The sequence below is a fragment of the Mastomys coucha genome, unplaced genomic scaffold (assembly GCF_008632895.1).
Source record: "Mastomys coucha isolate ucsf_1 unplaced genomic scaffold, UCSF_Mcou_1 pScaffold23, whole genome shotgun sequence".
In the NCBI taxonomy this organism is placed as follows: domain Eukaryota; kingdom Metazoa; phylum Chordata; class Mammalia; order Rodentia; family Muridae; genus Mastomys; species Mastomys coucha.
Window position 1 is genome coordinate 14,828,669 of NW_022196906.1, and position 16,341 is coordinate 14,845,009.

Here is a 16,341-nt window from a genome sequence, read left to right on the forward strand (position 1 = left end):
AGAGCGCTCGAGATGCCCGAGGCTGTTTTCTTCACAAAGGGGGCTAGGACTACAGCCCCCGAGCTCCCCAAATTCACACACAAGCCGAAAAGAGACAAGTGAGGAGGCAATTATAAAAGGGTGTGACAAGGGCTGTGTGAGGAAAGCTGACTGAGCAGGGCTGATGGAGGACAGAGGCTGTAACTGAACAGAGCAAGTGGATGAGTGGGGGCCGTGGGGTAGGGAGGTCTGATTCTTAGCAGAGGGAACTGCACCAAAGGCCCGGTGGGCACAGGGCACCTGCTCCTCCCAGGAGCGTTCACGAAGCATCTACTATGCACTGGGTACTGCCCAAGGTTCCAAGAATGCAGCCATGAGTGAGGTCCTTGCTTTCCTAAAGGTTCTACCCTGGTAGAGCATTTCAAATGCCGTCAGTGAGAGGCTGAGGATAAAACTAGGGGTGAGAGTGGGGGTGAGGTCTGGGAGGCGAGCTAGAATGTTCTCCATTTTTCCTCCAAATCTAATTTTTCCCCTGTTCCATTCTCTCTGTGCAGGAGGCTTGTATAGGCATCACCGTTATTACTGTAACAGAATGCCTGAGGCTGGTTAATTTATAAAGCAAAGATGCTTATTTAACTTTACAGTTGGAGAAGATGAAAAGGCAAAAATCAAGTGGGTAGTTGGGTTAGCCACAGGTCCTCACCACCACCGCCACCACCACACTAGCCCTGAACTCATTGTATAGCTCAGGCTGCTCTTGAACTCCTGACAGTCCTCCTGGTTCAGCTTCCCAAGCACTGGGGTTACAGGCACACACCACTATACCCAGACCGTTATCAATTATTTTTGAGCTGCTGTTGGTTGACTGGCTTCAGAACCTGCATAGGCTCTCTCCATACACAGCCACACTCTGAGACACTGGAGTTAAGACAAATATGTGCTTGGGAGGGGGCACACACAGTTTATCCCGTGGTTGAACTGAGCCAAGGCAGCCAGCAAAACTCACATGGAAGTCCCATGCATCCTTTGGACTTTCCAAGGTTTTCCAAAGAAATTCATGTTCAAGGCAGAAAGCTGTGGCCCAGCATTTGCCTAGCATGCAGGAAGCCTTAGGTTCCATCCATTGGACCCAAAGAGAACTGCACAGACAGAATGCACTTGCAGGAGAGTGGGTGGTGATGGCCACCTGGGTCACCAAGCCCTTTGTTAGTAAGAATGGGCCACTTGAAGGGAAAATCATCCTGGCAGAGCTGGGGAGCAGCTGCTCCCAGGCAGAGAGGCCCTTTGCCCCCTCTGCTCCTTTGCGGATGACAGTCAGCAGGGGCCTTTCATTGTCTTGCCAGGTGGCTGAGCTCAGAAGGGCCTTAAATCAGCAGGCATTGTGGCCAGCTGCACCTGTGCCTAGCCCACTTAAGGAGTGCTGGCAGGCACCTCCAGCCTCAGCATTCTGAAGACCAGCTCTGCAAGTGGTAATTGCATTATCACCCACGTGGGTGCCAGGCACACGGCACGGGAGGCTCATGCACTTAACCTTACCCAGTGCATGGCAAAGAACTTGCATGGTGCTGCTTTCTAGCCTCGTTACTTTGGGCAAGTGACTTGAACCTCATGGTGCCTCAGTTTCTATGTTAGTAAGACAGAGCTATGGGTATGTCTCAGTTTCCACTGCTGGGGGATGGTAGGGTGTGCCTTAGAGGGAAGTTTTAGTGGCAGAGGCTGATGTGTCCTCTCAGACTGGAGCAGGAACAGCAATGCTAGATGGCCCCAAGGAGCGGCTTGAAGATGAGGAGACAGATGGCTGAAGAGGAACTATGGAAGCAGAGAAGACTGGCAGCTGTCTGGTGTCACCAGGGGCTGGAGTCCTGGCTTGGCGGTCAGTACTCAGGGCTCTTGCAGAGGATCTGAGCTCAGTTCCCAGCACCGACATTCATAGCTCCAGGCATACAGCACCCTCTTCTAGACTCTGAAGGTACTACACTGTATATTCTCAAACACAGACATGCACCCACACACAGGAAAAAAAAAAAAAAAACAGTCTTTAAAACAACATAAAAAGAGCTGCAACCCCAAGCTTTGGCAGAGAAAGTATGGTGTGCTGGATGGTTTTATGTCACCATGGCACAGGCTAAAGTCATCTCTGAGGAGGGCTCCTCAATTAAGAAAATTCTTCTAGTTCTGGAGACATGGCTCAGAGGTTAAGAGCACTGACTGCTCTTCTAGAGGTCTGAGTTCAATTCCTAGCCTGATGGCTCATAACTAGCTATAATGAGATCTTGTGCCTTCTTCTGGTGTGCAGGCACACATGAGGCAGAACACTGTATACATAAATAAATATTTTTTAAAAGAAGAAAGAAAGATTGGTTCTTCTCTAAGATGGGCTGTAGGCAAGCCTGAAGGGCATTTACTCAATCAGTGATTGATGTGGGAGAGCCCAGCCTGTTGTAGGTGGGGCCATCCCTGGGCTGGGGGCCATCCCTGGGCTGGGGGTCCAGAAAGCTAGTAAGTAGCAACCCACTGCATCAGCTCCTGCCTCCAGGATCCTGCCCTGTTTGAGTTCTTGTTCTGACTTCCTGTGATGATGAAAGGTGTGTGGAATAGGCCAAAGTAACCCTTCCCTCCCTACTTGCTATGGTCATAGTGTTTTATCACAGCAATGGTAACCCTAAGGCAGATGGTGTGGCCAGAGTGCAAGATTGGGAGCCCCCATGCAGGATACTTGGAAGTGGAAGATGGGAAATGGGGAGAGGGAAGGGTCACCATATTCCCTCTCCCCGTTCCCCTTTCTCCAGTCGGCCAGCACCCTCTGCAGCTTTAGGCTTGCCAGAAGCAAGGACCCTTGGGAAATGTAGTTTTCACAGGTCTGTCCCACAAAGCAGTACAGGAAAAGGTCTGGCATAGACGCCAAATACATAACAAGCACTCAGGACCAGATTCCTGCCCTCCAGTCACCTGAACCAAATTAATCACGGTGGGACATTCACTCCTGTTCACAGCCCCAGGTCATCTCTAAAAAGAAGGAAAAAGGATAATGTTCTGTTTTGTTATTTAGTTTATTTGTTATTTATTTATTTAGTTGTTGTTCTTTTTGAGACATGGTCTTTCTATGCATCCCTGGCTGTCTTGGAACTCTCTCTGTAAACCAAGCTAGCCTCAAACTCAGAGATCTGCATGCCTCTGCCCTCCCAGTGCTGGGATTAAAGATGTAAGCCACCACACCCATAGTTTTTTTTTTTTTTGAGACCCCACAGTTCTTTTTAAAAGCATTTTCTTCTTACTTATAGGTGTGTGTGTGTGTGTGTGTGTGTGTGTGTGTGTGTGTGTGTGTATGCATATGAATGCAGGTGCCTATGGAAGCCAGAAGAGGGTGTGAGGTACATCAGAACTAGAGTCATAGGCAGTTGTGGGCACTGGAAACCAAATTTGGGTCCTTGGCAGGAGCAGCAAGCACTCTTAGCTGCTGACCCATCTTTCCAGGCCCAATTCTTCTTGTCCATAGTGAAGAATGAGGTAGAAAAGTCACTACCTCTGAGAAGCCCTCCATAATTGCTCCCTGAAAGCAGACTCCCTGAAAAAGTATTTGTTGTTGGTTTGTTGGGTGAGTGCATGCACACACTGTCTATCGGTGTGATCAGTTTGCCTGTGGAGATCAGAGGACATGTTTACAGCGATGCTTCTCTCCTTCCACCATTGGGTGTCCCAGGGTCAAGAAGAGGGATCAAGATGAGGGCTTTTGTTGTGCAAGCACAAGGACCTGAGTTCTAATCCTGAGCATCCATGTAAAAATTGAGCACGGGTTCCTGTTACCCCTGCACTATGGGAGGCAAAGACCGGAGGACCTAGGTGTATGTGTTTGTGGGGGCAGTGGGTGTATGTCTGTGTGGGGGTGATGCTGCCCTAGCCTAGCTCCAGTTTCAGTGAAAGACCTTGTCTCAAGGAGTAAAATAGAAAGTGATGGAGCAAGACCCCCAGTGTTCTCTAGCTTCTGGGCATATATGGATGTGTGCTCTCCTATACATACATGTGTATACATCATACATACATGCATACAGGACTGTGTATTCACAGTAAAGCTTTGTATGTTTGTGCACATATGTGTTCATAGAGGGACAGCTCTGGTAGACTCCACTAGATCTGGTACTGAACTCGAAGCCCTCAGTGGGTGAGGGAGGTACCCCACCAGCCACGGCCTGTTATTTATAGATAGATCCAGCTTCATAAATTTCAAATGTTTTTTTTTTTTATCTCCCTCACTGCCAGGCCCTTATAAATATTCATGAGTTTCCTGCCTCGGAATATCTGAGTAGTTGGGAGGAAGGGGGGCTGGCCGCTAGAGGGCAAGGAGAGGGTCCCTGGTGTCATCAGGCGGGTGAGATGGTGGGGTCCCTTTGGGTTTGTTCTCTCGCCTTCAGGCTTTCCTTCCAAGCCACAGCTGACAAGATGGAGAAGGCTGGCCGCCAGGATGGAGTTCTTCCAGCGTCTGCTTTTATTCTTCCCTGGTGACTGTGGAAAAATACCGCCCACTCCAGGGCAGAGAAGGTGTCCATCTGCTTTTCTCAGCTCTAGCTGAGGCTCTAGGTGAGAATCTTAGTACCCTAGGATCCCTAGCTACAGACGAGCAAGGAGTCCACACAAGAAGGTATATATGACTCCCAGCTCCGTCTCATTGTTGGGAAGAAAGGGTGGGAAGACTGGGGAGGGGGCCCAGCAACAGGGCTCAAGAGGGGAAACGGTGCTTGTGGCCAAGCCCTACAAGCAGAGTTCAATTCTTCGAATCTACAGGGTGGAAGAAGAGAACTGACTCCCCCAAGTTGTTCTCTGACTTCCTTACATAGGCCTGACCATGCATGCACATGTGCACACGCGTGCACACACACACACACACACACACACACACACACACACACACGTGTGTCTGTATGTTCAGAAACAGAAAAAATAAAGACTATGAAGAAATAAAGCATATGTATGGGTGTGTGTGTGTTTGGCAAATATTCCAGTCCTGGGGCCAGTGAGATGGCTCAGTGGGTAACGGTGCTTGCTACCAAGCCGGATGATTTGAGTATCTTCTCCGGACCCACATGGAGGAAGGAGAAAAATGACTCTCCCAAGACAGTCTTCTGCCTTCCACATGCACACCCACAGCATGTTTGCTTCCCACATAAATAACTATAACATTCTCAAAATATACTCAAATATTTTTTTCTTGGACGCTTGGTAGGATATGCTTCCCAACCTCGGCCATGTGATTTCCTTCAGCCAATGGTGTGCATGCATGAATGAGTTGTAGAAGAAAACTTCAAAAGTTGATGAGTTGGGCTGCAATGTTCAGTGGTAAAGTGCATGGCATGCAAGCATGAGAACCTGAGTTCAAATCTCCAGAGCCTACATAAAGCTGGGCACAGTGGTGTACATCTGTAATCCCAATGCTTCTACATCGAGACGGGAGGTAGAGACAGGAGAATCCCTTCCAGCCTGACATATATGGTGAACAACAAAATGGAGACCCTGTCTCAAAAAGGTGAAAGGCAAGGACCAACAGCCAATGTTGTCCTATGCCCTCTGCTGTGCATGTACCCATGTAAGGAGGTCAGAACACACATAACACACTCACACACCTCACATTCACACACATCCATACACTCATACGCACTCACACTCACATTTTCATATGCTCATTCACATTCTCATACACACATCCACATATTCACATTCACACACTCGCACACTCATTCACACTTATTACACACATCCACATACTCACACCAACATTCACATTCAGATCCATACATACTTACATGCTCATTTACATACACTCACACACCAAACACACTCACTCACACACAAACTCACATACTCATACACTCACAAACAACATACACTCACACACATGCTTTCACATACTCATACACACTCACACACACAATACACACCCACACATTCATACACACATATACACATTCACACTCACAGACATACACAACACATACTCATTCATACACACTCACACTGACATATACTCAACACACACTCACACTCACACAAAATACACACCTCACACACATACATAACATACACATTCAACACTCACACACACAATACATACTCCCACACTCACATACACATACAATACATACTCACACACTCACATTCTCTCACACACATATACACAACACATACTCACACACTCAAACATTCTCTCACACACTCATACACACACTCACACACACAATAAATACACAATCACAAGTCTCTCTCACACACACAATACATACTCACATACACATTCTCATACACACAATACATACTCACACACTCACATTCTCTCACACACATTCACACACACAATACATACGCACTCACACATTCTCACACACACAATACATACTCCCACACTCACACATTCTCTCTCACACACACAAACATGCTCCCACACTCACACATTCTCACACACACTCACATAATACATACTCACACATTCACACACACAGTCATACAATAAGAGAAAATAACTTAGAGGAGGAAAGATTGTTCCGCTTCATGGCTTCAAAGCTTTTACCCCATCGCTTTGAGTCTGAGAAAAGCTGCTCACTTCAGGGCAGCAGACTCCACTGGCCTACTTCCTTCATGCAGGCCCCGCCTACTAACGGCCCAGTCAGCTATAAACACATCTGAGGATGAGATTGGCATGGTCACCATCCCATGGTCACTCAGTAGCCCCACCTGCTGGGGAACAAGCCTTTAACACACAAATCTTTGGGGGCGCATTTTATATCCAAATTATGTAGCCTAGTCTGGATTTGAGCTCCTCCTTATCCTCTTGCCACCAGGAATGTGTGTGTGTGTGTGTGTGTGTGTGTGTGTGTGTGTGTGTGTGCGCGCGTGCGCGTGTGTGCACGTGCGTGTGTGGGTGTGTACATGTGTGTTATTGCATGCTGTAGTATAAATGAGGTTCCAAGTCAGACTGTCATCCTAGCACTTAGAAGGTGGAGGCAGAAGGATAGGGAGCCCAAGGCCAGCCTAGGCTACATAGAAAGTCTGAGGATAGACTGGATGATGTGAGGCCCTGTCTCAAGAACACAAAGCAAGCAAACAACAACAAAAAAACAGTTTAGAAATCCAGACATTCAACAGTTTATAAGAAATAGGTCAACAAGTAGGGAGAGAACACATGGGCCCCGTCGATATTCTAGTTTGGAGGTGGGTTAGCCTCGTGTTTTAGCTATACTTAACTGCCAGCTTGGCACAGCCTCAGGTCACCGGTCGGATCTCAACCTGCCTGTGGAAATGTCTATGGGGACTATCTGGAGTAATGGTTCATGTAAGAGGGTCTCCAGCCCAGCCAGGCATGGTGGAACACACCTCTAATCCCAGTACTCAGGAGGCAGAGGCAGGTGGATCTCTGTGAGTTCCAGGCCAGCCTGGTCTACACAGTGAGTTCTAGAATAACCAAGACTACAAAACAAAAAAAACAAAAACAAAAAACAAACAACAACAACAACAAAAACCTGTCAAGAAAGAAAGATTGAGAGAGAGAGAGAGAGAGAGAGAGAGAGAGAGAGAGAGAGAGAGAGAGTCCTGCCTACTGTGGGCATGGGCGGTGCCATCCCCAGGAAGGTGGGCCTGGACAAAAACCTTTTAGTTAGCCAGGTAGCAGCATTCCACTGGTTTCTACTTCAAGTTCCTGCTTCAATTCCTGCCCTAATTTCTCTTAATGATGAACTGTGACCTGGAAGTGTGACTCAAATAAACCCTTCTTCCCCAAGTTAATTTGGCCAGTGTGTATTATTACAGCAATAGAGTAGCAACTAGAACATCTGGTCTACCTCAGCACTCAGTTCCAACCTGCTGTAGGCAGACCTCAGTTTCAAACATGGTCTATCATTTCAGTATCAAATAACAAATATCAGTTTCAAACTCAGGTCAACCCTGGTCTATGCCAGTACTCAGTTACACCCTGTTTTATTTCAGGGTCCCCACAGGGTAGGGGTTCTTTCTCTGGAGTTCCTAGCACTGCTCTGATCTATTGAAATGAATTTGTTTCTAGTCTGAGTTGCAGTGATCTGGGGTCTAGCCTTAGATGTATGCTTAACCTTTGTGTACACATGGCTTGTGCTTGACTAGAATCTGGCAGTCAAATCTGGATCATCTAAAGACCTCAGGATTGTTGTCTTCCAGGTTGTTGTCTGATCAAAGCTTTGCTTATCTCAGGACATGTATTCAGGTGACTCCATAGTCACAGTGCCCTAGTTTCTCAGCATCCTGTCACATATGGAGCCTGCCCCCCACGTGCCCAGGGCCCGGAGCCTCTCAGATGAACATTCCCCACAAATGGCTGCTATGTTCCAGGATGAGTGAAGGCAAGGCCATTTCATTTTCCAACATGGTTATCTAAAGATCACTCTTTCCTTAAAAATTATGAGCTCCCCCTTACTGAGTAGCCTGGGATGGCCTTGAGAGTTCCTGATCCTCCCGTCTCCACTTCTATGCTGTGATGGTAGCTGTGCACCTCTGTACCTCAAGTTTATCCCCTTAAGACTTCTCCCTGTTTTATGTTTATTGCTCTTAAATATCTTTTTAAAAAGATTTATTTATTTATTTATTTATTTAATACATGTGAGTTCACTGTAGCTGTCTTCAGACACACCAGAAGAGGGCATCAGACCCTATTACAGATGGTTGTGAGCCACCATGTGGTTGCTGGGAATTGAACTCAGGACCTCTGGAAGAGCAGTCAGTGCTCTTAACTGCTGAGCCATCTCTCTAGCCCACTTTTAAATATCTTATTTATTATTATGGTGTGTATAATGTCTCTCTGCATGTGTGCATGCTCGTGGGTGCACATGCTTGTGTGAGTGCCACAGCATGTGTGAGAAAGTCAGAGAACATCTTTGAGAGTTAGTGCTTTCCTTTCACCATGTGGATCCTGGAGATCAAACTCAGCTTGCCAGCACCTCTCTCCACTGAGCCATCCTGTTGGACCTGCATGGGGCTTCCCTAACAGAGCTTGTGATTCCAGCTTGTGACTCAGTCACAGAACACAGAGTGAGTGGCTGTCACTGCCTCCATCTCAGCACCACTCCCCAAGGAGATGCTCTGACCTGTGTGCCATCCTGAGCAGGAGATCTTGGGAACTAGGCAATCCTAGGTTCCCAGGGCTCCAGTCTCCAAGGGCTGGTAGGAGACAAACAACCCATTGTGGTTTTACTGTGAGGTCATTTCCACAGTGTTGGCATCAGGACCTCCGAAACATCTCAATACGAGGGACCTGCAGACCTGTTGCCAGGGCAACAGCCACCATATTCCCAGAATCTAATTGGCTCACCTCCCACCTTTACCTGTGTTATGTCATCACCCATACATAAAGAAAGCCCCCCTCCCTCTCTCTCTTCCCCCTTCTCTTTCCACCACCACCTTGCTCCTCTCTCTCTCAATAAACCTCTTACTTTGGCCTGGTGTGCTATGCTCAGACTCATGCCACTGTTCTAACATATAACATAGGCTCACACATTTGAACCCTTAGTCTCAGGTGACGGTGCTATTTGGTTGAGGAGATGGAGTGTCAATGGAGTAAGTGGGTCACAGACCTTGAGATTTTTTTATATGTTCACACGTGTACACGTGGGTAGAAGCCATAGGTCATCTTCAGGTGTTGTTTCTCAGGAGCCATCTACCTTGATTTGGGGAGACGGTGTCTCTCACTATCTTGGAACTCACCAAACAGGCTAAGCTAACCCAGTGTGGCTAGCCAGCCTCAGGGACCCTTCTTGCTTTCCCAGCACTGGAACTACAAGCACAAGCCACTCACGCCTGACATTTGACATGGACTGAGGGTTAGAACTCGGGCCCTCACACATGTGGACCAAGCTCTATACTGAGTGAGCTATCTCTTCAACCCAGACTTCGAGATTTTATAATCAATGTTTGCTTTCTTACTTCAGGGATTCAGTGTGACCAGCTACCCCAGTCTCCTACAGCCACACCTACCCCACCATGCCCTATCCCCCCAAAACTTGAACCCCACATAAGCCTTTTTGATGACTGTCAACTTGACACAGTTTAGAATCTTTTGGGAGTGAACCTTCTGGGCGTGTCTGTGTGGGATTATTTTGATGGCATTTTGGTGGCAAGACTCTGCCTGCTGTGTGGGGCCATTTCCAGGCTGTGATTCTGGAGTGTGAGAGGGAAGAGGGAGGTGAGCAGCGGTGGATGGTCGCTCATCACTGTCTGCCTCCTAGCTCTGGGTGCAACGTGATCAGCTTCCAATCCTGTGAGAAAAGACTGTACGTAGGAACTGTGAGCCAAAGAAACCCTCCTCCCTTAAGTCACCTTTCTTAGCACATTTTATCACATAACAGAAAAAGAGAGAATAAGCACTAATTTCCAGGAAATTGCTTCTTATTGGGCATGTGGTCCCAGCAAGAAGAAAACTAGCCAATATATGTCCCAATGCACCAGGGTGCAGAGTCAAGATGGTTAAAGCTGCAGGCCCAGGGGGAAAAGCGCTTGCTATGCAAGCATGAGGAGCTGAAGTCAAATTCCCAGCACCCATGTGAAAGCCAGATGTGGAGATGTGCATCTGTAACCTTAGCGTTGGAGAGGCAGAAATGGCATGATCCTGGGGCTCCTTAGCTGGTCAGTCTAGTCAGAAGATGAGCTCTAAGTTCAATGAGAGATTCTGTCTCAAAAAATAAGGTAGAGCAGGCCATGGTGGCACACAACTTTTAACCCAGCCCTCAGAAGGAGAAACAGGTGTAGCCAAGACCAGCCTGGTCTACATAATGAGTTGTAAGCCAGACAGAGCTATATAACAAAACCTTGTCACAATGATGATGATGATGATGATGATGATGATGATGATGATGAAGATGAAGAAGATGATGGTGGTAGTGTTGATGACATCATGATGGTGTGATGATGACATCATGGTGATGAATGACATCATGTTGACATCATGTTGACATGATGATGCAATGTGCTGCTGCTGCTGCTGGTGATGCTGATGATATGGAGATTGATAGAGAAAGGCACCTGAATTGACCACTGGATTCTACTTGTGTGTCCCACATACCCTAGCACACACATGTAAGCTGCAGGGCTATGGAGCTGAAGATCTGCAGGGATTGGAAGCTGCAGAAATCTAGAGCTATAGGAAGGCAACAAGAAAGACATGGAGATGAGGAGCCTGCAAAGGACAGCCGGGAACAGGTCCAGAGGAACCGCATGGCTTCCTGAGTTACCTCTCCAGCCACAGCTTGGATATACTGTGACTCATTCCAGACATATCTGCAAACAGTGGACACATCTGTGAGCAGTCCTGGACACATATGCAGAGCAGCGTGACTCCAGGATAAGGCATGTTTGTATTAGTGGATCTGTATGAGGATATATGAAACTGCGTGTAATTCTCTGTGGTTGTGAGCTCTCATTTTGCTCATGAGCCTCCTATTCTCAAACAGACGCTCCTTGAGGTATTATGCAGCCAGATAAACACTTGTAAATAGAAAATGCATTGAGGGAGGAGCTGAGACTGGGCCTGTGTAGCTCTAACTGGCCTCAGACTTACTATGTAGCTGAGGCTGACCTTGAACTCCTGATGCTGAGGTCTCAGGCATGTGCTACCACGGTCAGTGTATCCAATGCTGGGGATGGAGCCCAGGGCCTGGTGCATGCTAGGCAAGTGTTCTGCCAAGTGAGCCACATCACCAGCCTCAACCTTTGGAACTTGCTATGTAGCTGAGGCTAGCCTTGAATTCTTTCATCTTCCTCCCACCAACCCCTGATGCTGAGATTACAAAGTTGGGGTGTGCCACCAAATTCAGCTCTCTATCCTCATGACCAGAGAGATAACAAAACTGACCAAATGAACTTGGGGTGAAGGGGTTTATTTGGCTTGTAATTCCACAATTGAGAGATGGTTCCCATACTCTCACAGTGGAAAATGGCACCTGTAGACACAGTGTCACTTGACCTCTTGGGTCTCTAGCTAGCTCATTAGCAGTGCAATCACTACTGGAATAGCCAGAGAACAAGTACTCAAACACCAGCTCCCCTGACCACAAGCCTCAATAGGAGCTGATCAGTAGACCTGGATAACATCGAGAACCATTCATAAGAGGCTCAGCTGTTAATGTGCTTGATACCAAGTGTTAGGACTGGAATTAGGATCCCCAGAAACCACCTAAATACTGCATCAGTGTGGCAGCTCACCTATGATTCCAGCATTGGAAGCCAGAGACAGGGGATCCTCAAAGTAGGAGGGCTAGTGAGACGGGCCGTTATCAGTGAACTCTGGGTTTGATTAAGAGACCCTGTCTCAATGTATATAGTGGACGAGTGATGGAGGATGATTCCCGACATCAACTCCAAGCCTCTTCATGAGTCATGAGCCTGTACCCATGTGCACCCCGATATATACATTCTGTACACGTATGCATGTACATACATACACACACAGAGAGAGAAAGAGAGAGAGGGAGGGGGGAGGGAAATGAATATGGGGAGAAAGAATTGGTCTGGTCCCCAAACTGCCCAGTTATTGTGCTAACAGCCATATCTTGGGATACACGGTGGCTCCGACATCTTTGGTCCTCATCAAGGCTTGTATCATCCATCAGGTCTGTCTTAACTGAAGCATAGTCACTTCTTTCATCTAATCCCAAGAGCTCTAATCCAGAGCTGGGTATTACTCTAAAGGCTCCATATAGCTGAAAACTAACATCGAGAAGGGATATACACTCTCTGTTCTTGTAAGTCTGTGTGTGCAGTGCAAAGACATAGGCAGACATTGTGTTAGGATGTTACCTAAAGGGCCGGAGAGATGGCTCAGCGGTAAAGAGCACTGACTGCTCTTCCAGAGGTCCTGAGTTCAAATCCCAGCAACCACATGGTGGCTCACAACCATCTGTAATGGGATCCGATGCCCTCTTCTGGTGTGTGTGAAGACAGCTACAGCATACTCACATAAATAAAATAAATAATTCTTTTTTTTAAAAAAAAGTTACCTAAAGGGTAGTGGTAGCATGTGCCTTTAACCTCAGCACACAGGAGGCAAAGGCAGATGAATCTCTGTAAGTTCGAGGCCAGCATGGTCTACAGAGTAAGTTCCAGAGCACCCAGGACCACACTGAGAAACCCTGCCTTGAAAAATCAACAACAAAAAGTTACCTAAACATGGCTGGTGGATAGCTCAGTGGATGAATGCACTTTCTGCCAAGCCTGATGCCCTGAGTTGAATCCCTGGGACCTACATGGTAGAGGAGGGGAGCCCCACTCCTGGAAGTTGTCCTTTGTCCTACACAGACACACACACACACACACACACACACACACACACACACCACACATACATACATAAACACACACACACATACACACACACATACACACACACATACATACACACACACATACACACACACATACACACACATACACACACATATACACACACATACACACACATACACACACACATACACACATACACACACATACACACATACACACACACATACACACATACACACACATACACACACATACACACACATACACACACACATACACACACATATACATACACACACACATACACACACATACACACACATACACATACACACACACATACACACACATACACACACATACACACACATACACACATACACACACATACACACACATACACATACACACACACACACACGCACACACGTGCACACACACACGGGAGAGGGAGAGGGAGAGAAAGAGGGGGGAAGAGGGAGAGAGAGAAGAACATAAACATCTACAACACACACAAGAAAGAAGGAAAAACAACTGCAGCTCAATCCTCTTGGCTCACAGTGAGGGGAGGGCAGGGTGTGTGGTGTGGTGTGGGATTTATTCAGTGTATTTAGTTGCCATCCCTTGCTGGACCTTCTGGAAGCTATAGATGGTACCATGTCTCTGCCTGTCCTGTTATACCCTTGGTGAAAGATGCTTTACCTACGAGCACAGAGATATGGAGCTAGCTGGTGGTGTGGCTCAGTGGATAAAAGACTGGCCTACTTGGTCCTGTGAAGGCTTGATGTCCCAGTGTAGGGGAATGCCAGGGCCAGGAAGCAGGAGTGGGTGGGTTGGTGAGCAGGGGGAGGTGGGAGGGTACAGGGGGTTTTTGGAGAGGAAACCAAGAAAGGGGATAACATTGGAAATGTAAATAAAGAAAATATCTAATTTAAAAAAAAAAAAGATTGGTCTAGCATACCAGAGGCCCTGGGTTCTATACCCCGCACCACCTAAAATGGGATGGTGGGTAGCACAGGCTATCATCTAGCCACTCCAGAGGCAGAGGCTGGAATTCAAGCTCCTGTTTGGCTGCAGGCAGCTGCAGACCCACCAGGGTTACACGTGACCCTGACTCAGAATAACACAGGGACGCCACAGAGCATGACCACCACGCCAAGCTGCATCCATACCCAGCTGTGTCTCAGCACGCTGACACACCTGGAATGCACTGACATTCCCCAAGTGATTGGCACACTCTGAACACCTCAACGTGTCCTAGAGCCCCACACAAGCCAGGTGACATTGTATTTCACTTCCGTATCCTCTGGCGATGGGTACTTCAGGCATCCTCCCATGGCCACCTTGCCTTTCTGGTTTCTGTTTCTGTTTTTATTTGTTAGACAGGGTCTCACTGTGTAGCCCTGGCTGACCTGGAACTCACTGAAACCCTTCCTGCCTCTGCCTCCTAGGTGCAAGGCCTGTGCCTGCATGTCTTTCTGGATGAATGGATGAGGTAGCCAGGAGCAGGCTGTGATAAAGCAGACGTCCAGGCAGTCAGAGCAGAACTCTCTGCCAAGCACTCACTGGCTGGTTCCTCCTGGGAAGCTGCAAGGACTGCAGGGTTGGGGAGAGGGCAGGCCAAGTGGCTTGCTTAATTAATTAGTCCTAATTGAGATATCTCTGCAAATACCCCTGTACTGAAGGTCATGGTTCATCGGTTTCCTGGGAAATCGTGCTATCTGTGTGTCTGAGTGCTGGAGTGTGGCAAAAATAAGAGGGGGAGCTGCCTTGCATCTTGACCATGCTTCTGGAAAGGACAGTGGTGTCCAGGGCCAGGCGGGGCCAGGCTCAGAGATATGTAAAAATCCAAGTGGAGAGATATGTCAGTAGGAAGGTGGGGACTGGTAGAGACAGAGATGGAGACAGAGTCCGCTTCAAATCACAGGGAGAGACACAGGCAGGGAAACTGCACAAGAGGGAGGACCAGAAATAGGGACAGATGGACTGGCAGTATGGGCAGACAAATGTCCCCTGCCTTTTCCTGCCTTGCTTGCCTGGCCTTCTCATCTCCTGGGCACACGCCACCCCACCTGCTACCCGCCTGCCCTCCCTCCTGCAGCTGCAGCAGCAGCAGCAGCAGCAGCAGCAGTGACAATCAAGCTGATTCCTCTTCGGCCCTGTCACCCTCCTCCCCTCTCCCTCTTCCCCTCTCCCTCCTCCCATCATTCCCTGCAATCATCTCACTTGTTCAAAATGAGCCTCAGAGGCTGGAGCCAGACAGCTGTTCCATCCTGGAGCCAGCGCTGGGCAGCCTCGGGGACAGTGGGAGGCAAGGGTGAGGGGGGGCACAGGGTGGAGGGAAGATGTGGAGCTCAGCTTTCATCAGGCTGAGCTACCACTGCCACAGTCCTGGGGGGGGGGGGGCTCAGGTCCAACCGAAATCCTTCCCAGCACTGCATCCATGAGTTCTAATCTCATCTCCACATCTTCCACTGCTATGAAGATCCTATGGTCCCAGGGAGACATGGTCACAGACAGCCACTAGAGAGACATAGAGGGGCTAGGAATGTAGAGACAGGTGGATCCCTGGACTCACTGGCCAGCCATACCAGCCAAATCCATGAGTGTCTCAAAAAAACAAGTCAGCCTTCAAGATGGCTCAGTGAACAGAAGTGCATGCCACCAAACCTAAAAACCTGAGTTTGATCCCTGTGACCCTTATGGTAGAAGGAGAAAACCCAATCCTACAAATTCTCCTCTGATTTTTCACATGTTCATCGTAGCATGAGCCTACCCCATACCTCAAATAAAAATACATACATACATGCATACATGCATACATACATACATACATACATAAATGTCATTTAAAAACAAACAGCACTGTGGGGGACACCTTTAATCCCAGCACTCAGGATGCAAAGGCATATGGATCTCTGTGAGTTCAAGGCCAGCCTGGTCTACAGAGTGAGTTCCAGGGCAGCCAGGGCTACATAGAGAAACCTGGCTGGGAGAACAAACACTGTGTTCTGAGAAATGACAGCTGATGTTGACCTCAGGCCTACTACACACACACACACACACACACACACA

General features: G+C 47.9%; 1 protein-coding gene across 2 annotated transcripts in view; it reads right to left on the reverse strand.

Moving 5' to 3' along the window:
- Olfm2 (olfactomedin 2) overlaps window positions 1-16,341 on the reverse strand; it is a 78,965-nt gene that overhangs the window by 27,765 nt on the left and 34,859 nt on the right. The window lies entirely within an intron of this gene.